At 44.3% G+C, this 26705-nt stretch overlaps 1 protein-coding gene across 9 annotated transcripts in view; it reads left to right on the top strand.

The window, feature by feature from the left end:
- The window catches only part of TENM4 (teneurin transmembrane protein 4), a 1569569-nt gene that overhangs the window by 288423 nt on the left and 1254441 nt on the right, over positions 1–26705 (top strand). For all 9 annotated transcript variants that reach the window (XM_073661697.1, XM_073661699.1, XM_073661700.1 and 6 more), the window contains exon 2: positions 8790–8862. The gene's annotated coding sequence lies outside the window, so the exon portion shown is untranslated. The remainder of the gene's footprint in view (positions 1–8789; positions 8863–26705) is intronic.

The following is a 26705-nucleotide window of genomic DNA, read 5'->3' as shown; positions in this document are numbered from 1 at the left end:
GACAGAACATTTTTTTAGCTCGTGGAGGAAAGAAGCTGATGGTGCCAACATTTTATGCCTCCCTTATCCCTAAATCTCTTCTCTTTCTTTTGTGAATTTTTACATTCAACTTCCATATTTCAAGATAAAAGTTAAAATAAAAAACGTTGAAGAACCCAAGAAAACACCAAAAAAATATGAAAGACCAGCAGATAAGCCTCTCCAACGCCTTTCACATCCTCATATTTTCCGAGTCTAAAAACCACCATGCGATTTGCAAAAGAAAATTGTGAAAAAAAAGCCACAAAAAATATTTGTAGCGCATTTCATATTTTCTGGGATTTTTTTTTTTGCTTGAATGAAAATATGGCAAAAATGCCTGGAGAATGGCGAAAATAAATTTGAGCCTAAATTTGTACTCTAACTACTATCCGGATAATGTTGTGTATATGGACACTAAGTAACATACTCTCTTAATATATGGCGGTAAATGATATATTTTGTGATTGCAGTATATGTTTGTCACCTCCCTTCCATCGCAATATAATGAAAAATTAAGCATTATTGGTAAGTTCATACATTTTATAAATATATATGGCAACTGCAATTGTAAATAATAAATGAAGCATAATAGGTTTCATTTTCTCTATGCTGCCCATAGCAACCAATCACAGCGCAGCTTTCATTTTATCCCAGTTGTTTAAGAAATGAAAGCTGAATTCTGATTGGTTGCTATGGGCAACAAAAGCCTTTTGAGGCCTAGTGCACTTTATCCATCAAATCAGCCTATTTTTTTCTGTGCTGCCCATAGCAACCAATCAGAGTTTAGCTATCATTTCTTAAACTGTTCTGTAGAAATTAAAGCTGTGCTCTGATTGGTTGCTATGTTCAACTAAGACAATTTTGATAAATGAGGCCTAGTGTATTTATTAGGGACATCATCTGATAAAGTTAGATGTTTATTTCATGCATTATGTTTCAGTATTTCCCCGGCAGCTCCGCTGTCATCCTCCGTCTTGTCACATCGTGTCCATTAGGCAGTTTCCTCTTTGCTGTCTGACATTTTTGTCAGTTGTGACCTAGTTTAATTACGGAAGGTCTTATGAATGGTGCCGAGTGTGAGCCGGACCCCCCGGTGACAAGGTTGGACCTTGGGCAACTTCTGTCCTCTGCTGACGTCCTTGAGCTGTGGGATTGAAGGTGCGGGCACATCCGTCCTCTCTCTGAGGCACTCGACCGCCTCATGGGATATAACACGAAACATTAATAGCAAAACACTTCCTGGTGTCAAAATTAATTCTGAGAGAATGATGAGATAGTGTACGAGATTATTATACTGAGGAGATCAAATACAATGTCTGCAAGATGCCCAGGTTATACCAGAAGATGCCCATGTTATGGTCCAGATCACTATATACAGGAACATGTCTAACTTATACCACCTACACATATAATATTATACAGGAGATGCCCAGGTTATACCAACTGTACATATATAATAATATACAGAAGATGCCCAGAATATACCATCAGTTCATACATAATTATATACAGGATATACCCAAGTTTTACCAACTATACATATATAGTTATATACAGGAGATGCCCAGGTTATACCAGCTGTACGTATATAATTATATACAGGAGAAGCCCAGGTTATACCGGCTGTACATATATAGTTATATACAGAGGATGCCCAGGTTATACCAGCCGTACATATATAATTATATACAGGAGAAGCCCAGGTTATACCAGCTGTACATATATAATGATATACGGGAGATGCCGAGGTTATACCAGCTGTACATATATAATGATATACAGGAGATGCCCAGGTTATACCAGCTGTACATATATAAATATATACAGGAGATGCCCAGGTTATTCCTGCTGTACATATAACCTGGGCATCTCCTGTATATAATTATATATGTACAGCCGGTATAACTTGGATATCTTCTGTATATAATTATATATGTACAGCTGGTATAACTTGGATATCTTCTGTATATCATTATATATGTACAGCTGGCATAACCTTGGTATCTCCTGTATATAATCATATACCGGCTGTACATAAATAATGACATTGCAATCTGAGATTGGACCGATGATCACAGGTGTTTGAAAGAGCCCTTAGAATAAAAGCCAAGCCACCATCTCACTATGCAGACACATGTTTCGGGATGGTTTCCCCTCCACAGTGCAAAGCATGAGATGTGATTTCTTTTTCAGGCTTCTCATTAAGTCAAATCAGATCTCATGCTTTGCACTGAGGAGGAGTAAACACCCTGAAGCATGTGTCTGCAAATTGATATTCTGGTTTGGCTTTTATCCAAAGTCACGTGGCAGGGCTCGTTAGAGGGTCAATATTGCCTTTTAGAATTACTACTTCAAATTGGTGGCGCTAGAATTCAAGTCCTCTTTTTCTTGCAAATGTAATTTCCCAGAGGAACATTGCACGGCCTATAAGTCTTCATACACTGGCATGTCATTGAAGGAGAAATGTTGCCCCTTATTCTTTGTCTCGTTTCAGTTATCAACATACTTATCTAACTATGTTGGCATAACTCTGCATTTTTTACTGACATGCAGCATACACAGAAAGCGATGATAAAAATTGAACATATCAAACACCATAAACAAGTGCACTGAGCATACAGTAAGTCCAACCCATAGCTGAAAACACACAACTTAAAGGGAAAGACTTTCTTGCAAGAGGAACAGTCTTACGGGTTGTTGACAATATGTCCATGTCTGGTCATCTCTCTCTGAACTCGAGGAGCGTAAAGCTCCCTTTATATATCCTATCCCCACCTGACGTCATGATATTTTGGGACCTAGGATGAAACATAGACACTCAAAAGAACATGGGCAAAGGATGCCGACTGCAGAAGGGAAATCCAGCTGCAACAAAGGCCGCAACTAGGGAAATGGGGTTTGTGGACCTTTTTGCTCATCTCTGCATATTGGACACCTAAGCTGTCTTGTTCAAGGTGGTGTGCTAGTGTCAAGTAGCTCCAGAAAGGGTCCTCATTTTTATCGTTCCTACATATATTCCAATGCTTCCACCTTTTCTGCTCACACAGTAACAGCAGGTGACAGAGTCTATCATGGTTATACAAACCAGATATCTCTTGTGCAAATAGCTACAATTTCTTCTTTCTGTGATGTAGCACGGCATGTGTGTTCCTTCATTGTTTCCCGACCGACCTTCTCATCAGAAGATTTTTCCCTATTTCTCTGGTTACTGTGCTGTTTCTTGGCAACCTGCGTATTCTGTCGGTGTGTAGGTGTAAGGGAGACAGCGTGGCTCACCGCTTCACGTCCCACAACTCCGATCCAATCACGAATCAATGACCTCTAATAACACCACGCGACTTACACGTGCGCCGTTTGTCACTTTTACTCATAGAATAACAAGGTTATTTTGAGGTTATTATTTGTCAACATCCATCAAAGCTTCGGGAGAAGCGGTTTATTTTTCATCACCTTACTTTTATGGGGGAAATACATAAATATCAGTTATCTAATATGGAGTATGGGATGTAGCTATGTGGGGTGCAGAGGTAAGAGTCACACCTGAGCTCCAGTGCATGGGGGAACTCAAAAGCGATATAAGAAAAAATTGTATTATAGATGGTTGATGGGGGACACATTATATGTTTTACATTGGCTTTAACTTACACCTCTGCCCAATACAATAGAATTGCCTCAATCTTTCTCTAGAAGGGGTTGAGTTTCCTAACTTTCCAAGTATAAAAAAGTAGAATTACTTTCAAATATAAAATAATATCTACATTTTAACTCCAGAGCCGCATTCACCATTTTGCCCCGGCTGTGCCTGACAGCCAGCTCAGCATTTCATCAGTGCTGAGCTGGCTGTCAGTCATTGACGATTCAGTAGTCATAGTTGCCGCTCATTATGTACTAAGCAGTAACTGAAGCCGCACGTCGATGACTGAAAGCTGGTGGCTTATGGGTGGAATGAAGTTCATTTCCTCCTGGCAGCCAGGCTTTCAGTGCAGTTGCTGCACAGCTTTAGAACTTTGTTAACCTGCAGATTAACCCCATTTCTGCAGATTTACAGCTGTTTTTGTTTTATATGACAGGATTCCTTTGAATCTGATATTGGAAAAACAAAGTGGTATGCAAGCATGACATTGACTGAATTTTAACAAATCTTTGTAGAGCCCCACTCTCAGAATCTATGGGGTCCCAGTGGTCAGCAAGTTATCACTTATTCTCTGGATAAGTATAGTAGTAGTTATGTTCTTGTACATAGGGAGCAGTATTATAGTAGTCATACTCTTGTACATAGGGGCAGTATTATAGTAGTTATATTCTTGTACATATGGGCAGTATTATAGTAGTTATATTCTTGTACATAAGGAGCAGTATTATAGTAGTTATATTCTTGTACATAGTGGCAGTATTATAGTGGTTATATTCTTGTACATAGGAGTAGTATTATAATAGTTATATTCTTGTACATAGGGGCAGTATTATAGTAGTTATATTCTTGTACATAGGAGCAGTATTATAGTAGTTATATTCTTGTACATAGGGGCAGTATTATAGTAGTTATATTCTTGTACATATGGGCAGTATTATAGTAGTTATATTCTTGTACATACGGAGCAGTATTATAGTAGTTATATTTTTGTACATAGGGGCAGTATTATAGTAGTTATATTCTTGTACATAGGAGCAGTATTATAATAGTTATATTCTTGTACATAGGGGCAGTATTATAGTAGTTATATTCTTGTACATAGGAGCAGTATTATAGTAGTTATATTCTTGTACATAGGTGGCAGTATTATAGTAGTTATATTCTTGTACATAGGGGCAGTATTATAGTAGTTATATTCTTGTACATAGGTGGCAGTATTATAGTAGTTATATTCTTGTACATAGGGGCAGTATTATAGTAGTTATATTCTTGTACATAAGGGGCAGTATTATAGTAGTTATGATCTTGTGCATAGGAGCAGTTTTATAGTAGTTATATTCTTGTACATAGGAGCAGTATTATAGTAGTTATATTCTTGTACATAGGAGCAGTATTATAGTAGTTATATTCTTGTACATAGGGGCAGTATTATAGTAGTTATATTCTTGTACATAGGGGCAGTATTATAGTAGTTATATTCTTGTACATAGGGGCAGTATTATAGTAGTTACATTCTTGTACATAGGGGCAGTATTATAGTAGTTACATTCTTGTACATAGGGGCAGTATTATAGTAGTTACATTCTTGTACACAGGGGCAGTATTATAGTAGTTACATTCTTGTACACAGGGACAGTATTATAGCAGTTATATTCTTGTACACAGGGGCAGTATTATAGTAGTTATATTCTTGTACATAGGAGCAGTATTATAGTAGTTACATTCTTGTACATAGGGGCAGTATTATAGTAGTTATATTCTTGTACATAGGGGCAGTATTATAGTAGTTACATTCTTGTACATAGGAGCAGTATTATAGTAGTTACATTCTTGTACATAGGAGCTGTATTATAGTAGTTATATTCTTGTACATAGGAGCAGTATTATAGTAGTTATGATCTTGTACATAGGGGGCAGTATTATAGTAGTTATATTCTTGTACATAGGAGCAGTATTATAGTAGTTATATTCTTGTACATAGGGGCAGTATTATAGTAGTTATATTCTTGTACATAGGAGCAGTATTATAGTAGTTATATTCTTGTACATAGGGAGCAGTATTATAGTAGTTATATTCTTGTACATAGGGGGCAGTATTATAGTAGTTATATTCTTGTACATAGGGGGCAGTATTATAGTAGTTATATTCTTGTACATAGGGGACAGTATTATAGTAGTTATATTCTTGTACATAGGGGGCAGTATTATAGTAGTTATATTCTTGTACATAGGGGGCAGTATTATAGTAGTTATATTCTTGTACATAGGGGGCAGTATTATAGTAGTTATATTCTTGTACATAGGGGGCAGTATTATAGTAGTTATATTCTTGTACATAGGAGCAGTATTATAGTAGTTATATTCTTGTACATAGGGGGCAGTATTATAGTAGTTATATTCTTGTACATAGGGGGCAGTATTATAGTAGATATATTCTTGTACATAGGGGCAGTATTATAGTAGTTATATTCTTGTACATAGGAGCAGTTTTATAGTTGTAATATTCTTGTTCAATTTATAGTGAGTAGCATACATAACACTTAAGTATGAATTGTTGGCACATCGGGCACAAGGGCATTTACAAAAATAAATACTTATTCTTGATTTTATTCTTGATTCATTTCTGAAACTGTTCCACTTGGCCAGACGTGGCCAGCAGCGTTCTTATCTGGCTTCTGATCAACAACCTCCATAAGAAATAAATTATGACTTTAACATGACACACAATTTGTTTCCTCTGATGGAAAAAGAAAAGGCCGTCAGTGTTTTTGGAAATGCTCTCAGTTTTGCTCCTGTGGTTTTGTATATATGTATCTATTTCCTCAGGACTTGCATTATTTACAACAAGAAATAGGGAAGCATCGTTACCTAGGGTGGAAATAAGATCTATTGAATATTACAAGTAAATGCGCTCAGACATCTCCAGTGTACTTTTCTACATACAACTTCCATCCAACACCCGGGAGCAAAAAAAGATTTTGTGCACTCGGAGAAGCCGACCACCAGGACTCTTTTTTTTTTGTCTGGAGAGGAGACACATGTACCCCTCCCAGCTATGTGATGTAGTTTACAAGCTGTTTTCTTAATCCTGAATTTGTGAACGGGATGTAGATGATTAGCTGGAAGGATTATCGTTTAGTACGAGAGAAAAATAAATCTAATGCAGGCAGAATCGTAAAACGTGACAAGTTCCATATTGTGCAATATATATTTTTATACTGATTCAAAAGTAACTGGAAGTTCAATTTAATTACAAGATGCAGAGAAGTAAGACACATGGCATTCTAGTCATGATCGGAAAATATTCCATTCAAATCCTTTTAACGTTGGTAGAAGATTTCTGTGTTAATTGATGATGCACTTTAACTGAGTTAACAATATTAGTAAAGGAGGTAATGGTTCTCCTATTTATCGTAATACTGCTCCTGTGTACAAGAATATAACTACTATAATACTGCTCCTATGTACCAGAATATAACTACTATAATACTGCCCCCAATGTACAAGAATATAACTACTATAATACTGCCCCTCTATACAAGAATATAACTACTATAATACTGCTCCCTATGTACAAGAATATATCTACTATAATACTGCTCCCTATGTACAAGAATATAACTACTATAATACTGCTCCTATGTACAAGAATATAACTACTATAATACTGCTCCTATGTACAAGAATATAACTCCTATAATACTGCGGCCTATGTACAAGAATATAACTACTATAATACTGCCCCTCTATACAAGAATATAACTACTATAATACTGCTCCCTATGTACAAGAATATAACTACTATATTACTGCTCCTGTGTACGAGAATATAACTACTATAATACTGCTCCTATGTACAAGAATATATCTACTATAATACTGCCCCTATGTACAAGAATATAACTACTATAATACTGCCCCCTATGTACAAGAATATGACTACTATAATACTGCCACTATGTACAAGAATATAACTGCTATAATACTGCCCCTATGTACAAGAATATAACTACTATAATACTGCCCCATATGTACAAGAATATAACTACTATAATACTGCCCCTATGTACAAGAATATATCTACTATAATACTGCCCCTATGTACAAGAATATAACTACTATAATACTGCCCCCTATGTACAAGAATATAACTACTATAATACTGCTCCCTATGTACAAGAATATAACTACTATAATACTGCCTCCTATATACAAGAATATAACTACTATAATACTGCCCCTATGTACAAGAATATAACTACTATAATACTGCCCCCTATGTACAAGAATATAACTACTATAATACTGTTCCTATGTACAAGAATATAACTACTATAATACTGCTCCTATGTACAAGAATATAACTACTATAATACTGCCCCTATGTACAAGAATATAACTACTATAATACTGCTCTCTATGTACAAGAATATAACTACTATAATACTGCCCCCTATGTACAAGAATATAACTACTATAATACTGCTCCTATGTACAAGAATATAACTACTATAATACTGCCCCCTATGTACAAGAATATAACTACTATAATACTGCTCCTATGTACAAGAATATAACTACTATAATACTGCCCCCTATGTACAAGAATATAACTACTATAATACTGCCCCCTATGTACAAGAATATAACTACTATAATACTGCTCCTATGTACAAGAATATAACTACTATAATACTGCTCCTATGTACAAGAATATAACTACTATAATACTGCCCCCTATGTACAAGAATATAACTACTATAATACTGCTCCTATGTACAAGAATATAACTACTATAATACTGCTCCTATGTACAAGAATATAACTACTATAATACTGCCCCCTATGTACAAGAATATAACTACTATAATACTGCTCCTATGTACAAGAATATAACTACATTAACTTAATTAATTGATAAATCTTCTCTTTTGTTTGTCTTGACAAAAAGACGTATTGACTAATATGTTTGCAGTGTTAACATCTAATACTTTCCAATGGGGGTGTTGGCTTTACTGGCTTCATCCTGACTCTAATTGGCAACTACTATACAATCTATAGAAGTTATTATTGTTGTGAGGCTATATAATTAAAAATGTATTCTAAGTAGACCATCTTTCTTTCTGTGTTTTAGGCAGTAGAATAGATACCACAGGATACAGTCATGTAGATGAACATGGCAGAACATTCAAGAACCTCATTGTAAGGTAAGACTAAGAAAAACCTTGAAATCTTCTATTCTGTTTTATGTATTCATATAATCTATTTGTAGATCAAGGATTCCCATGAATAGGGCCCATTATCTCAGATAACTACGCTTTCTGAGAATTTCGTCTAAATAAGCATCCTGAATGCATGTGCTTTCAGTTAATTCTTACTATGCACATATATTCTATTACTTGTCCTGTACTGATCCTGAGTTACATCCTGTATTATACTCCAGAGCTGCACTCACTATTCTGCTGGTGCAGTCACTGTGTACATACATTACATTACTGATCCTGTACTGATCCTGAGTTACATCCTGTATTATACTCCAGAGCTGCACTCACTATTCTGCTGGTGCAGTCACTGTGTACATACATTACATTACTGATCCTGAGTTACATCCTGTATTATCATAGGCGGATTATAATGAGGGCAATCCGGGCTACCGCCCGGGGCCCCGAGCCTGCAGAGGGCCCGCGGCTCCGGGCGGGGTGTCTAATGCCGGATTGCCCTCATTATATGTGCGGGCCGCCGCGGCACATACCGGTAGCAGTGGCGGGAGGGGGGGCCCCGGACCGCTCCCCCAGCAGGGGCCGCCGCTACTTCTTCATCGGCCGGGCCAGCACTGCAGTAGTTAACTTCCCTGTGCTGGCCTGGCCGCGTCACTGCTAGGAAACACGGCCCTGTGCGCGGCCGTGTCTCCTAGCTGTGACGTCACGCAGTGCGCGCCCGGCCTGCACTGCTGCAACGGAGAAGTCAGAGCAGGCAGGAGGAATGGAGGCGGGGGAAGGTGAGTGTGTATGTATGTGTGTGTATGTGTATATATGTGTGTGTGTGTGTGTGTGTGTGTGTGTGTGTGTGTGCAGGCAGATATCATTGTGTGATGTCTGTTTATATGTATTTTTGTGTTTCAAATGTATTTATGCTTGTATGTATATGTCTGTATATGTTTGTGTGTGTGCGTGACTGCATGCGTAACTGCGTGCGGCCTCCTGCTGAGTATAGTTGGCGCCGTGCGGCATCCTGCTGTCTCTGGGGGGGGGACGCCGTGCGGCCTCCCACTATGTATAGATGGCGCCGTGCGGCCTCCCGCTGTGTATAGATGCCGCCGCGCGGCCCCCTGCTGTGTATGGATGGTGCCGTGTGGCCCCCTGCTGTGTATAGATGGCGCCGTGCGGCCCCCTGCTGTGTATAGATGGGGCCGTGCGGCCTCCTGCTGTGTATAGATGGCACCGTGCAGCCTCCTGCTGTGTATAGATGGCGCCGTGCGGCCTCCTGCTGTGTACAGATGGCGCCGTGCGGCCTCCTGCTGTGTACAGATGGCGCCGTGCGGCCTCCTGCTGTGTACAGATGGCGCCGTGCGGCCTCCTGCTGTGTACAGATGGCGCCGTGCGGCCTCCTGCTGAGTATAGATGGCGCCGTGCGGCCTCCTGCTGAGTATAGATGGCGCCGTACGGCCTCCTGCTGAGTATAGATGGCGCTGTGCGGCCTCCTGCTGTGTATAGATGGCTACGTGTGGCCTCCTGCTGAGTATAGATGGCGCCGTGCGGCCTCCTGCTGTCTCTGGGGGGGTGCCGTGCGGCCTCCCGCTGTGTATAGATGGTGCCATGCGGCCTCCCGCTGTGTATAGATGGCTACGTGCGGCCTCCTGCTGTGTATAGATGGCTACGTGCGGCCTCCTGCTGTGTATAGATGGCTACGTGCGGCCTCCTGATGATTATAGATGGCGCCGTGCGGCCTCCCGCTGTGTATAGATGGCGCCGTGCGGCCTCCCGCTGTGTATAGATGGCTACGTGCGGCCTCCCGTTGTGTATAGATGGCTACGTGCGGCCTCCTGCTGTGTATAGATGGCTACGTGCGGCCTCCCGTTGTGTACAGATGGCTACGTGCGGCCTCGTGCTGTGTATAGATGGCTACGTGCGGCCTCTCGCTGTGTATAGATGGCTACATGTGCTCAATATTGAGTCATGCAATTAATGTAAGGCCCATGTGCCCACGATACAGAAATGTTCCGCATTTTTTTTTAGCGTTTCTGCATCTCCCTGGCAGAAAAAACGCATGCGGATTTTACGTGCGTTTTTCTGCCAGGGACATGCAGATGTGAAGCGTTCTTCACTTGCATTTCCGCATGCGGGTTGACAAGCGATTTTAGCATCACTTGGAAAGTGCTTGACAACTTGGTCACACTATATAAATCCTTGCAACCAGCATGGATTTATATAGTGTGACCGTAAAAGAATGGTAAAAAATAAAAAATATATGCTTACCTTCTGATGGCCTGCCAACGTCAGCGGTCGCGTGACCCGTCACATGACTAAATGACGTCACGGCAGGTTCTTTTCAGACCATCGCAAGCTGCCGGCAAGCCAGGACGCATCAGATAAAAGACACCGGGGGCCATCAGAAAGTAAGTATAATATTTATTTTTTATTTTATTCTTTTTTTACAGGTTCTATGGTACCCGGGTCCGGAGGAGAGTCTCCTGTCCTCCACACCCGGGTACCATCCGCACATTGAAATACATGGATTCCGCATCTACAGATGCAGTGATGGGGATTCCATGTGTTCTAATGGAAGTCAATGGCGGCGAAATAATTGGTAATGCTGCGGATTTTTCCGCAATGATAATCCGCAGCGGAAATTTCCGCAGCATGTACACAGCACATGCGGATTATCATTGGGGAACATGGCAGACCTTCTACCAAGCGTTTTTTAAGCGTTTCTGCAGCGGAATTGCCGCTGCGGAAACGTTTAAAAAACGCATAGTGGGCACACAGCCTAAAAAAAATATTATAATTAATATTGTGCCAAATTAATTTCACGTGAACTATCACATGATCTATCACAGGGGATCATGTGACATGTCACGTGATAAATCAGGTGTGTGGTGGGGGGGGGGGGCCCGCGCCTTCTAAACTGCCCTGGGCCCTTGCTACTCTTAATCCACCCCTGTGTATTATACTCCAGAGCAGCACTCACTATTCTGCTGGTGCAGTCACTACGTACATACATTACATTACTGATCCTGAGTTACTTCCTGTATTATACTCCAGAGCAGCACTCACTATTCTGCTGGTGCAGTCACTGTGTACATACACTACCGTTCAAAAGTTTGGGGTCACCCAGACAATTTTGTGTTTTCCATGAAAACTCATACTTTTATTTAATAAATGAGTTGCAAAATTATTAGAAAATATAGTCCAGACATTGACAAGGTTAGAAATAATGATTTTTATTTGAAAGAATAATTTTCTCCTTCAAACTTTGCTTTCGTCACAGAATGCTCCTTTGCAGCAATTACAGTATTGCAGACCTTTGGCATTCTAGCTGTTAATTTGCTGAGGTAATCTTGAGAAATTTCACCCCATGCTTCATGAAGACCCTCCTGCAAGTTGGATTGGCTTGATTGGCACTTTTTGCGGACCATACGGTCAAGCTGCTCCCACAACAGCTCAATGGGGTTGAGATCGGGTGACTGCGCTGGCCACTCCATTACAGATAGAATACCAGCTGCCTGCTTCTTCCCTATAGTTCCTGCATAATTTGGAGATGTGCTTTGGGTCATTGTCCTGTTGTAGGATTAAATTGCCTCCAATCAAGCGCTGTCCACAGGGTATGGCATGGCGTTGCAAAGTGGAGTGATAGCCTTCCTTATTCAAAAATCCATTTACCTTGTACAAATCTCCAATTTTACCAGCACCAAAGCAACCCCAGACCATCATGTTACTTCCACCATGCTTGACAGATGGCGTCAGGCACTCTTCCAGCATCTTTTCAGTTGTTCTGCGTCTCACAAATCTTCTTCTGTGTGATCCAAACACCTCAAACTTTGATTCTTCTGTCCTTAAAACTTTTTTCCAATCTTCCTCTGTCCAATGTCTGTGTTCTTTTGCCCATATTAATCTTTTCCTTTTATTAGCCAGTCTCAGATATGGCTTTTCCTTTGCCACTTTGTCCTGAAAGCCAGCATCCCGCAGTCGCCTCTTCTCTGTAGACGTTGACACTGGTGTTTTGCGTGTACTATTTAATGAAGCTGCCAGTTGAGGAGCTGTGAGGCCTCGATTTCTCACACTAGAGACTCTAATGTCCTTGTCTTGTTGCTCAGTTGTGCTGCGGGGCCTCCCACTTCTCTTTCTACTCTGGTTAGAGCCTGTTTGTGCTCTCCTCTGAAGGGAGTAGTACGCACCGTTGTAGGAAATATTCAGTTTCTTGGCAACTTCTCGCATGGAATAGCCTTCAATTCTAAAAACAAGAATAGACCGTCGAGTTTCACATGAAAGTTCTCTTTTTCTGGCCATTTTGGGAGTTTCATAGAACAAACAAATGTAATGCTCCAGATTCTCAACTAGCTCAAAGGAAGGTCAATTTTATAGCTTCTCAAATCAGCCAAACCGTTTTCAGCTAACCTACTTGTACAAGGGTTTTCTAGGGTTTTCTAAACATCCATTAGCCTTCTTACACAGTTAGCAAACACAATGTACCATTAAAACACTGGAGTGGTGGTTGTTGGAAATGGGCCTCTATACACCTATGTAGATATTGCAATAAAAACAAGATGTTCACAGCTAGAATAGTCATTTACCACATTAACAATGTATAGAGTGTATTTCTGATTCATTTAATGTTAGCTTCATTGAAGAAAAATGTGCTTTTCTTTCAAAAATAATGAAATTTCTAAATGACCCCAAACTTTTGAACGGTAGTGTACATTACATTACTGATCCTGTACTGATCCTGAGTTACATCCTGTATTATACCCCAGAGCTGCACTAACTATTCTGCTGGTGCAGTCACTGTGTACATACATTACATTACTGATCCTGTACTGATCCTGAGTTACATCCTGTATTATACCCCAGAGCTGCACTCACTATTCTGCTGGCGCAGTCACTGTGTACATACATTACAGTACTGATCCTGAGTTACATTCTGTATTATACTCCAGAGCTGCACTCACTATTCTGCTGGTGCAGTCAATGTGTACATACATTACATTACTGATCCTGTACTGATCCTGAGTTACATCCTGTATTATACCCCAGAGCTGCACTCACTATTCTGCTGGTGCAGTCACTGTATACATACATTACATTACTGATCCAGTACTGATCCTGAGTTACATCCTGTATTATACCCCAGAGCTGCACTCACTATTCTGCTGGTGCAGTCACTGTGTACATACATTACAGTACTGATCCTGAGTTACATCCTGTATTATACCCCAGAGCTGCACTCACTATTCTGCTGGCGCAGTCACTGTGTACATACATTACATTACTGATCCTGAGTTACATCCTGTATTATACCCCAGAGCTGCACTCACTATTCTGCTGGCGCAGTCACTGTAACATACATTACAGTACTGATCCTGAGTTACATTCTGTATTATACTCCAGAGCTGCACTCACTATTCTGCTGGTGCAGTCAATGTGTACATACATTACATTACTGATCCTGTACTGATCCTGAGTTACATCCTGTATTATACTCCAGAGGTGCACTCACTATTCTGCTGGTGCAGTCACTGTGTACATACATTACATTACTGATCCTGAGTTACATCCTGTATTATACCCCAGAGCTGCACTCACTATTCTGCTGGCGCAGTCACTGTAACATACATTACAGTACTGATCCTGAGTTACATTCTGTATTATACTCCAGAGCTGCACTCACTATTCTGCTGGTGCAGTCAATGTGTACATACATTACATTACTGATCCTGTACTGATCCTGAGTTACATCCTGTATTATACCCCAGAGCTGCACTCACTATTCTGCTGGTGCAGTCACTGTATACATACATTACATTACTGATCCAGTACTGATCCTGAGTTACATCCTGTATTATACCCCAGAGCTGCACTCACTATTCTGCTGGTGCAGTCACTGTGTACATACATTACAGGACTGATCCTGAGTTACATCCTGTATTATACTCCAGAGGTGCACTCACTATTCTGCTGGTGCAGTCACTGTGTACATACATTACATTACTGATCCTGAGTTACATCCTGTATTATACCCCAGAGCTGCACTCACTATTCTGCTGGTGCAGTCACTGTGTACATACATTACATTACTGATCCTGAGTAACATCCTGTATTATACCCCAGAGCTGCACTCACTGTTCTGCTGGTGCAGTCACTGTGGACATACATTACATTACTGATCCTGTACTGATCCTGAGTTACATCCTATATTATACTCCAGAGCTGCACTCACAACTCTGCTTGTGCAGTCTCTGTGGACATACATTACATTACTGATCCTGTACTGCTCCTGAGTTACATCCTGTATTATACTCCAGATCTGCACTCACTATTCTGCTGGTGCAGTCACTGTCTACATACATTACATTACTGATCCTGTACTGATCCTGAGTTACATCCTGTATTATACTCCGGAGCTGCACTCACTATTCTGCTGGTGGAGTCAATGTGTACATACATTACATTACTGATCCTGAGTTACATCGTGTATTATACCCCAGAGCTGCACTCACTATTCTGCTGGTGCAGTCACTGTGTACATACATTACATTACTGATCCTGAGTTACATCCTGTATTATACTCCAGAGCGGCTCTCACTATTCTGCTGGTGCAGTCACTGTGTACATACATTGCATTACTGATCCTGTACTGATCCTGAGTTACATCCTGTATTATACTGCAGAGCTGCACTCACTATTCTGCTGGTGCAGTCACTGTGTACATACATTACATTACTGATCCTGTACTGATCCTGAGTTACATCCTGTACTATACTCCAGAGCTGCTCTCACTATTCTGCTGGTGCAGTCACTGTGTACATACATTACATTACTGATCCTGTACTGATCCTGAGTTACATCCTGTACTATACTCCAGAGCTGTACTCACTATTCTTCTGGTGCAGTCACTGTGTACATACATTACATTACTGATCCTGAGTAACATCCTGTATTATACTCCAGAGCTGCTCTCACTATTCTGCTGGTGCAGTCACTGTGTACATACATTACATTACTGATCCTGTACTGATCCTGAGTTACATCCTGTGCTATACTCCAGAGCTGCACTCACTATTCTTCTGGTGCAGTCACTGTGTACATACATTACATTACTGATCCTGAGTTACATCCTGTATTATACTCCAGAGCTGCACTCACTTTTCAGCTGGTGCGGTCACTGTGTACATACATTACATTACTGATCCTGTACTGATCCTGAGTTACATCCTGTATTACACTCCAGAGCTGCACTCACTATTCTGCTGGTGCAGTCACTGTGTACATACATTACATTACTGATCCTGTACTGATCCTCAGTTACATCCTGTATTATACTCCGGAGCTGCACTCACTATTCTGCTGGTGCAGTCACTGTGTACATACATTACATTACTGATCCTGAGTTACATCCTGTATTATACCACAGAGCTGCACTCACTATTCTGCTGGTGCAGTCACTGTGTACATACATTACATTACTGATCCTGAGTTACTTCCTGTATTATACTCCAGAGCTGCACTCACTTTTCAGCTGGTGCGGTCACTGTGTACATACATTACATTGCTCATCCTGTACTGATCCTGAGTTACATCCTGTATTACACTCCAGAGCTGCACTCACTATTCTGCTGGTGCAGTCACTGTGTACATACATTACATTACTGATCCTGAGTTACATCCTGAATTATACTCCAGAGCTGCACTCACTATTCTGCTGGTGCAGTCACTGTGTACATACATTACATTACTGATCCTGAGTTACATCCTGTATTATACTCCAGAGCTGCACTCACTATTTTGCTGATGCAGTCGCTGTGTACATACATTACATTACTGATCCTGTACTGATCCTGAGTTACATTCTGTATTATACTCCAGAGCTACACTCACTATTCTGCTGGTGCAGTCACTGTGTACATACATTACATTACTGATACTGTATTGCTCCTGAGTTACATCCTGTATTATACTCCAGAGCTGAACTCACTATTCTGCTGGTGCAGTCACTGTGTACATACATTACATTACTGATCCTGTACTGATCCTGAGTTACATCCTGTATTATACTCCAGAGCAGCACTCACTATTCTGCTGGTGCAGTCACTGTGTACATACATTACATTACTGATCCTGTACTGATCCTGAGTTACATCCTGTATTATACTCTAGAGCTGCACTCACTATTCTGCTGGTGCAGTCACTGTGTACATACTTTACATTACTGATCCTGAGTTACATCCTGTATTATACCCCAGAGCTGCACTCACTATTCTGCTGGTGCAGTCACTGTGTACATACATTACATTACTGATCCTGTACTGATCCTGAGTTACCTCCTGTATTATACTCCAGAGCTGCACTCACTATTCTGCTGGTGGAGTCACTGTGTACATACATTATATTACTGATCCTGAGTTACCTCCTGTATTATACTCCAGAGCTGCACTCACTATTCTGCTGGTGCAGTCACTGTGTACATACATTACATTACTGATCCTGAGTTACCTCCTGTATTATGCTCCAGAGCAGCACTCACTATTCTGCTGGTGCAGTCACTGTGTACATACATTACATTACTCGTCCTGAGTTACATCCTGTATTATACCCCAGAGCTGCACTCACTATTCTGCTGGTGCGGTCACTGTGTACATACATTACATTACTCGTCCTGAGTTACATCCTGTATTATACCCCAGAGCTGCACTCACTATTCTGCTGGTGCGGTCACTGTGTACATACATTACTGATCCTGAGTTACATCCTGTAGTATACTCCAGAGCTGCACTCACTATTCTGCTGGTGCAGTCACGGTGTACATACATTACATTACTGATCCTGTACTGATCCCGAGTTACATCCTGTATTATACCCCAGAGCTGCACTCACTATTCTGCTGGTGCAGTCACTGTGTACATACATTACATTACTGATCCTGTATTGCTCCTGAGTTACATCCTGTATTATACTCCAGAGCTGCACTCACTATTCTGCTGGTGCAGTCACTGTGTACATACATTACATTACTGATACTGTACTGATCCTGAGTTACCTCCTGTATTATACTCCAGAGCTGCACTCACTATTCTGCTGGTGGAGTCACTGTGTACATACATTATATTACTGATCCTGAGTTACCTCCTGTATTATACTCCAGAGCTGCACTCACTATTCTGCTGGTGCAGTCACTGTGTACATACATTACATTACTGATCCTGAGTTACCTCATGTATTATACTCCAGAGCAGCACTCACTATTCTGCTGGTGCAGTCACTGTGTACATACATTACATTACTCGTCCTGAGTTACATCCTGTATTATACCCCAGAGCTGCACTCACTATTCTGCTGGTGCAGTCACTGTGTGCATACATTACATTACTGATCCTGTACTGATCCTGAGTTACCTCCTGTATTATACTCCAGAGCTGCACTCACTATTCTGCTGGTGGAGTCACTGTGTACATACATTACATTACTCGTCCTGAGTTACATCCTGTATTATACCCTAGAGCTGCACTCACTATTCTGCTGGTGCGGTCACTGTGTACATACATTACATTACTCGTCCTGAGTTACATCCTGTATTATACCCCAGAGCTGCACTCACTATTCTGCTGGTGCGGTCACTGTGTACATACATTACTGATCCTGAGTTACATCCTGTAGTATACCCCAGAGCTGCACTCACTATTCTGCTGGTGCAGTCACTGTGTACATACATTACATTACTGATCCTGTACTGATCCTGAGTTACATCCTGTATTATACTCCAGAGCTGCACTCACTATTCTGCTGGTGCAGTCACTGTGTACATACATTACATTACTGATCCTGTACTGATCCTGAGTTACATCCTGTATTATACCCCAGAGCTGCACTCACTATTCTGCTGGTGCGGTCACTGTGTACATACATTACATTACTCGTCCTGAGTTACATCCTGTATTATACCCCAGAGCTGCACTCACTATTCTGCTGGTGCGGTCACTGTGTACATACATTACTGATCCTGAGTTACATCCTGTAGTATACCCCAGAGCTGCACTCACTATTCTGCTGGTGCAGTCACTGTGTACATACATTACATTACTGATCCTGTACTGATACATTACTGATCCTGTACTGATCCTGAGTTACATCCTGTATTATACTCCAGAGCTGCACTCACTATTCTGCTGGTGCAGTCACTGTGTACATACATTACATTACTGATCCTGTACTGATCCTGAGTTACATCCTGTATTATACCCCAGAGCTGCACTCACTATTCTGCAGGTGCAGTCACTGTGTACATACATTACATTACTGATCCTGAGTTACATCCTGTAGATCTTTTTATTATAAAAATGAAAAACATAACAATAATAATAACAGAAACATAACAAAATTAATAACCAGAAAATAAACAATGTAATGAACTGGTCCAGCCGCTCCCTCTCTCCTCACACACATATTATACATATATACGCAATAATAACTACCTACACCATGACATCTGGTCCGGTTACCAAACAAATAATAACAATATAATAAACAATAACCGACAAATTATATACATACTAATATATACATTCTTTTTTATTTATTTATTTATTTATTTTTTTAAATAAATAAAATAAAATAAATACTAACTATACAAATATATACAAGACAAAACAAACCCCCCCACACTCAAGCCCACCAGTCCCTCCCCGGCACTGACCTGAGAGCTGGTCCTGCGCCTCATGCCTCAGTCCAACGTCCATAGGCCAGATCAGGTAGTGCCAGTTTTTCACCCAAATAACCAGTGTACTACAAGATGAACCCACCTCCCCCCTTTTCCCTCCACCCAACCTAACACCTACACCCAAACCCATATATACAATATATACAGAAACAAACAATACAATAACCACAACTGACAAAGCCCAAGTTCGGCGCCTGCAGCCCTACATCACTGTCTACTGATCAATAAAACAAAAATCTATGGTGTCAGCAGCAGCCCACCACCAGGAGAGGAGATGACCAGACTAGGGCACACTAAAAGAAAAGCCCCTCCAGAGGAGAGCGGCCCTCCGTGTACCCAGTCTCTCATACTCCAGAGAACGCACCTTCACCAGGTCACCGAGTATGGTCCTAAACACATCGTCCACTGGGAGGATTTTCCGCTGCGTCGATACTAAGCACCATGCGTTCCACGTGTGATACCTAACCACAGCGCTAACTAGAAATAAGGTGCAGCGGTCCCGACCACCCAGGTCCCCGAATGCTCCATAGGCCCATTCCGCATAAGAGAGACCGGCCAGCCTGGGCCAGCCAATGGAGGCGCCCACCCTGTTGTACACCTCTGTGTTAAAGGGACAACGAAGCAGGAAGTGGTCCATGCTTTCAAGCATGGTACCACAATGCTCCCGAGGACAGTTCCTGTCCTCAGAGCTCCTACACTTCAGATTGTCCCTCACACACAGTTTCCCATGGAAGCAGCGCCAAGCCAAGTCCCAAACCTTCGAGGGGATCCTGATAGAATTAAAAAAATGCAGACCCACCCCAAGATCCCGACTTGGGCAATCCCTGAGCGCCAGAGGCCTCTGAAAATGGGTCAACAGAACCCTTTTGTCAAGGAGCTTCCTTGGCAGAGTCCTGACCTCCCACATTCCCAGACCCCACCGGCGAATTACCTTCAGAACCACGGTAGCGTAAGCCGGGAGATGTCCATGCGGTGTGCGGAGATCCTTCACTTGCCCTCCTGTCTCCCATTCCTGGAAGAAAGGCTGAAACCATCCCTTACAGGAGAATACCCACGGAGGAGCCCTCTCTTTCCAGAGGTTTGCAATATTGATCTTAATGAAGGTATTCACAAGGAATACCACAGGGTTGACCATACCCAACCCTCCTAGTCTCCTCGTACGGTAAGTAACCTCCCTCTTGACCAGGTTCAGTCTATTCCCCCATAACAGTTGGAAGAACAAACTGTAGACCCGAGTCCACAGAGGCTCTGGCAAGATGCACACACTGCCCAGATAGATCAGCAAAGGGAGCAGGTAAGTTTTGATCAGGTTTACCCTTTCCCTTAGGGTCAAAGACCAACCCTTCCATTGGTTCACCTTCTGAGTGGCGATCTCTAGCCTGCTGTCCCAATTTTGTTTGGGGTAATCCCCCTGGCCAAATTCGATGCCAAGAACTTTTGCAGAGACTTTGGGTTCTGGAAGGGTGTCCGGGAGATCAAAACCAGGATCTCCTCCTCCCAGCCAGAGACTCTCACACTTATCCCGGTTGATCTTAGACCCGGATGCCTCCGAGTAGCGATTTACCTCTGACATCAGCCATTCTGCCTCCCCATCAGAGGAAACAAAAACGGTGACGTCATCGGCATACGCCACCACTCTCAGAGTGGCTTCCGGTGCTGCCCGGTCCATCCCGATCCCAGCCAACGGTCCACGCTCCACCCTCCTAAGAAGTGGGTCAATCGCAAACACGTACAGTAGCGGGCTCAAGGGACAACCCTGGCGAACACCACACCCAACCTCAAAAGAGCTGCCAATCCAACCGTTCACAAGCGGGAAACTCTCTGCCCCAGAGTACAAGGTCTTAAGCCAATCAACAAACCCCCCCGGCAGGCCATACCTCAGAAGGACAGACCAGAGGTACTCATGATTAACCCGATCAAACGCTTTTGCCTGGTCCAATGACAGCATGTACCCCTTCCAGTGGCCAGCCCTACCCTGCTCCACCGCCTCTCGGACACAGAGTACAGCACTAATTGTACTGCGGCCCGGAACAGAGCAATGGTGGGCCCCCGAAAGGAGCTGGGGTGCAAATTTCACCAGCCGATTAAACAGCACCTTTGCCAAAACCTTCCTGTCTGCATTGAGAAGCGCTATGGGACGCCAATTCTCAATGCAAGATGGGTCCTTACCCTTTGACAAGATGATCAGGGCAGACCTCCTCATTGACTTTGGCAGAGTGCCCGAGGAAAGACACTCATTGAATACCTCAGTCAAGAGGGGAACCAAGGCGTCCTTAAAGGTCTTATAGAATTCAGATGTTAAGCCATCCGGACCGGGAGATTTCTTCAGGGCAAGCCCTTCAATCACCAACTTAACTTCCTCTTCCCTGATCATCTCTGTCAAAACGCCAAGAGAGGGGTCTACCCCTGGTTCGGGGACGGCTTCAGCCAGAAAAGCCGACATCTCATCCCAATCCAGATCCCTCTTCCCCAATAGGTGCGAGTAGAAGCATCTGACGACCTCCAGGATCCCTGATCTGGATCTTTTCAGGGACCCCGCAGTGTCAACCAGTCCTGTAACAACTTTACTATTCACTGACATCTTGCAGTTTCTATAAGGGTCGGGCGAGCGGTACTTCCCGTAATCCCTCTCAAAAACCAAAGATGCGTGTCTATCATACTGACACCTCATTAGCAAAGATTTCACTCTGGAGATCTCCTCGCGGCTACCTCCAGTTGAGACAAGATGCTCGAGTTTCCTCCTCAGGCCCTGATACAGGCGGTACCTGTCCAGGCTCCTGAGGCTCGAGAGCTGGCGGAAGAATCTCGCCACCCTTTTCTTAAACATCTCCCACCACTCTGACTTACTACTACAAAGATCCAGTAAGGGTACCTGGCTCTGAAGAAAATCCTCAAAGGACTGTCTTATCTCCGCTTCTTCCAAGAGAGACGAATTGAGCCTCCAAAAGCCTCTTCCCATCCGGGGGGTCTCTGTAACATTCAGGGAAAACAAAATCAAACAGTGATCGGAGAACTCCACCTCAACAACAGATACTGTTGAAGAGACGGCTTCCTCCTTTAAATAAAACCTGTCTATCCTGGACCTACAGTTACCTCTATGATAGGTGAACCCCTCGTGGCCTGCGGTGTGCCGGATGTGGACATCCACCAGGCGAGCCTCACTAGCTATACTATTAAGGGCGACGCTATCATAAGTCAGCTTGTCTCTGGAACCTCCTCTATCCCGGGGCCTCGTGACAGTGTTGAAGTCCCCTCCAAAGACGACCTGCCGACTCGTAAAAAGGTAGGGCTTGATCCTCATAAAGAGACACTTCCGGTCCCATTTAGATTGGGGACCATAGATGTTAATGAGCCGAAGCTCTTGTCCCTTCATGAGGACATCTAATATCAGGCACCTCCCCATTTCTAACTCAATAACCCGTCGGCATTCTACCGGTGCGGTAAAAAGAACCGCCACTCCGCTATACGGCTCGGCCGCAAGAGACCAATAGGAGGGCCCGAGTCTCCACTCCCTCTTAGCTATAAACACCTCTGCCATATTTGGCAGCCTGGTCTCTTGCAAAAAGAAAATGTCAGCTTCAACCCGGCTGAGAAAATCAAAGGCCGCAAATCTAGCCATGTTTGACTTAATGCTGGCGACATTAATGGACGCCAGCATCAACGGAGTGGGTACCGCCATCATTGGTGATTGATTTAGATGGCTTTCTTCTTCCCACTCCCCTTATCCTCTGCCTCAGAGGAGGAATCCTTCCCCCTCTTTAATGACACACAGGTGTCCATTCCCACATTTTTCCTTCTTTGTTCGTCCTCGTCTCCGGACTCTGGGCCAGTCCCTCCCCCCAAGGACCTTGCATCCCCAGGAGAAGGAGACTCGGCGCCCCCTGTAAGCTCCGCTGAAGCCGGAACCTCACCCTCAGCCTCCTCCTCAGAGGAAGAGATGTTATCAAGGGCTTGGAACCGGTTAGAAAGATCAACTAGAGGGGAGTCGGTTTTACCTTCCTTAGGTACCTTGGTCAGAGCGGGAGAAGATGTTTTATCTCCCTTCTTTCTCTTCTTTTTGGTGCTGAGCTTACGCTTGTTCTCTAGCCACCGCTTATTATCCTCATCCATACTTTCATAATGGGAGGATTCTGAAGCAGAGGCAGTTTCCTCCCTGTGGATCCTCCTGACCTCCTCATCCAACTCATCATCCCTCGGGGCCTCAGCAGCAACACTGGCATCCAGGACAGGGGCTGCCCCGGTAGTCTGGGGCTCGCCCCGCTCCCTCTCCTGTCTGCGCTTGTCTAGACGCCTCAGCTGGGCAAGCGTCTTTTTATTGCTTTTCTTCCCTGGCCCCTCAGCTCCCCCACCCCTGCTATTCCCCTCCCCAGCAGAATCGGCCTCACGGCTTACTCCCTCCGGGGTCTCGACTGCATTAGCAAAGGAGCGAGGACAACGGCTGAATGGGTGGCCTAACTCACCACACAGGTGGCACCTAATCTCCACACAAGAGGCGGCAAGATGGCCGACACCCCCACACAATGCGCATTTCTGCACGGTGCAGTTTGCACCGAAGTGTGTGGGGTCGCCGCACCTGTGACAGAGCTTCGGTTGCCCCTGGTAGAAGACCAGGATACGATCCCTACCCAGGAAGGCAGACGATGGAATGTGGGCAACCGTACCACCTGAACGCTTAAGTTTTACCATAAACGTCCAGGCCCCTGACCAGATACCAAACTCGTCGCAGTTTTTCTTTGGCATCTCCACCACCTCTCCATACCGACCAAGCCACGTCATGATGTCATAGCAAGAAAGCGACTCGTTACGAGTCATCACGGTCACTTTCTTGATCTGGTTTTGGCGAGACACTGCCTGAACGGCAAAGTCTTGCCAGCCGGGCTCATTTTTTGCCAACTCATAATTTGCCCAGAAGAGCTCAAGCCCCTCCGGCCGAACAAAGCTGACATCAAACTCAGGCGTGGAATAGGGATGTATCAAGGTGTAGATGTCAATCGCCTTGAAGCCCATCCTCAGCAGGAGCTCCACAACTTTAGACCTTGGCGGACATGCATCACTGCCCCTCCACCGAAGACGGACCACATTCCTACGCACACTGCCTGGCCCGGCTGTTGGGAGGGACCACACTGTATCTCCCCCTTTTTGCTCTCGGAAGGCCCCGAGGCCATGCCTCTCTATCCAGAAGGATAGATCAACCTCTCGACCCTCTACCATTAGTGATCTCTCCCCCTTCTTTAGAGCCTCCAGAAGGCGCCGTTGCAACATGCCGTCCCCAAAGCCCGGAGATGAGGAGGATGCCCTATTTGCCCCGGAGGTGACACTGGCATAACTCTGGACAGGTGTTGCCACCCCCGGGGGGGCAACCGGACCAGTGACCACATCAGCCCCAACAGTATCACCATTACCCACCTCCATCTCACCCTCCACCAAACCAGCAACCACACCACTAGACAATGAATTATCCTCATTCACCTCCACCACCACATTCTTTCCTGCTGGACCAATAACAATGGTGGATGACCTTTTGACCTCCGCATCAGGCACAAGGGGCTCAGTCACCTCCATAGAACTGGAGGCGACCTCACCCCCGGTCTTATGTGTGCCCTCCACATCATCGGTCGGTAATTTCCGCTGTTTGGTATAATGTGCCGCTGATCTCTAGCTGCAGTTAGGCGCCGCTGATCTTTAGCATCAGGATCTTCCGGACCAGCGACGCCAACACAAAATAGCACTTTCGTGGGAGGACAGGAACGCTCAGCCCCCACTGCCCCCTCACACTGCCGCCGCTTCTCAACTAAGTGATCAGCGGCAACAGCATTCAGAGGCGCCGAGGCTACCGGAGCTGCCCCCGACACCGGGCTGCTCCCCCCTCCCACTGAGGAGCGCACCACAGCATCGTGGCCTGATGGAACGCCCGCCGCCGGGCCGCCCTCACTGTCCAGCCTCTCGGCTGATGCACCTCCTGCTACGTCCCCACTACTACAAGCAGAGACGGAGCTCTGCGCCTCACTACCGCGCTCTGTAATCTCCCCGCGCCTTTGCACCGGATCCACAGCAGAACCCGGGCTGGGCTGGGCAACGGGGCTTATACAGCGAGCTGAGCCTGCCGCCGACTCAGGGGGTACAGGGAGGGGGGCATATACGTATCTTACCGCTTCCTGCAGCTTTGGCTTGGTCTTCTTTGCCTTTTTGTGGCCCCCAGGTGCCTCTTCTGGTAGATCGTCACCAAGATGGAAGTTTTGGAGGCACACTGGGGACTCCAGGAGCTTAATCTCCGCCATTAGCGCCCCTCCCTGGCCGCTGCTGTCACTGTCCTCCCCAGAGCCGGCAGAACTGCGACCGGATGTCACTGTCGCCTGTCCTGCAGGGAGCTCGCTGCACGTGGCCTGCGGGTGACTTTGCAGGCTGCCAGGTGGGGCTTGCTGCTGGTCATCATCACTCTCATCATCCACCTGGCTCTCAGGCTGCAGCCCTATCTGCCTTTGCTCTCTGGTATCAGCCATTTCTCTAAAGCGGTCTTCATTTATAAGTTTTTCTTTGAAAGGATCACTCTGCTCCCTGATGGTGGCTTTCCTAAGTTCCAGGCGTTGAATTTCACTGCTCAGTCTTTTTACCTCGGCTTGGAGTTTTGCCTTCCTTGGTTTGGAGGCCCCCGCAGATTTGGCGCTTGTGCAGCGCAGCTCCTCCCGGAGCCCCCTGATCAGCTTACTGGCATCTTCATACTCACGGAGGCGGATCATGACCCGGGAGGCATAGGTGGACACAGACTCCCGGGGTCCCTGCAGCGCCCATTCCCCCTCAGGGAGGTCGGCCTCACCTCCGTGAGCACTCAGCTTTCCTCCGGAAGGAGCGCCATCTTGCACGCCGCTGTCAGGCTTTTCCTCCATGCTGGAAGCCTTGCGGCTTCTGGGGGTCTCCACAATCCTGGGGGGAGTAGGAGCCACATTGCTGCGACTCTTGGTTGGTGCAGCGTCTCACCCCCGAGTCCTCTGATGTGCAGGCCGGTTGCTGGTTTCTTCTGCCCCCCGCCGGCCTGGTTCGGGAAGCAGAAGCCTGGGACTTGGCTCCATCACTCATCCCAGAAACCCGCTCCCTCCCTGGGAAAGAGAGAAAGCAGGTCCCCAGG

Source organism: Phyllobates terribilis, unplaced genomic scaffold, assembly GCF_046119375.1.
Source record: "Phyllobates terribilis strain yellow unplaced genomic scaffold, ASM4611937v1 Scaffold_2__4_contigs__length_985480577, whole genome shotgun sequence".
Taxonomy (NCBI): Eukaryota; Metazoa; Chordata; class Amphibia; order Anura; family Dendrobatidae; genus Phyllobates; species Phyllobates terribilis.
Note: the sequence above shows the minus strand (reverse complement) of the source record. Positions and strands in the feature narration are given on the sequence as shown.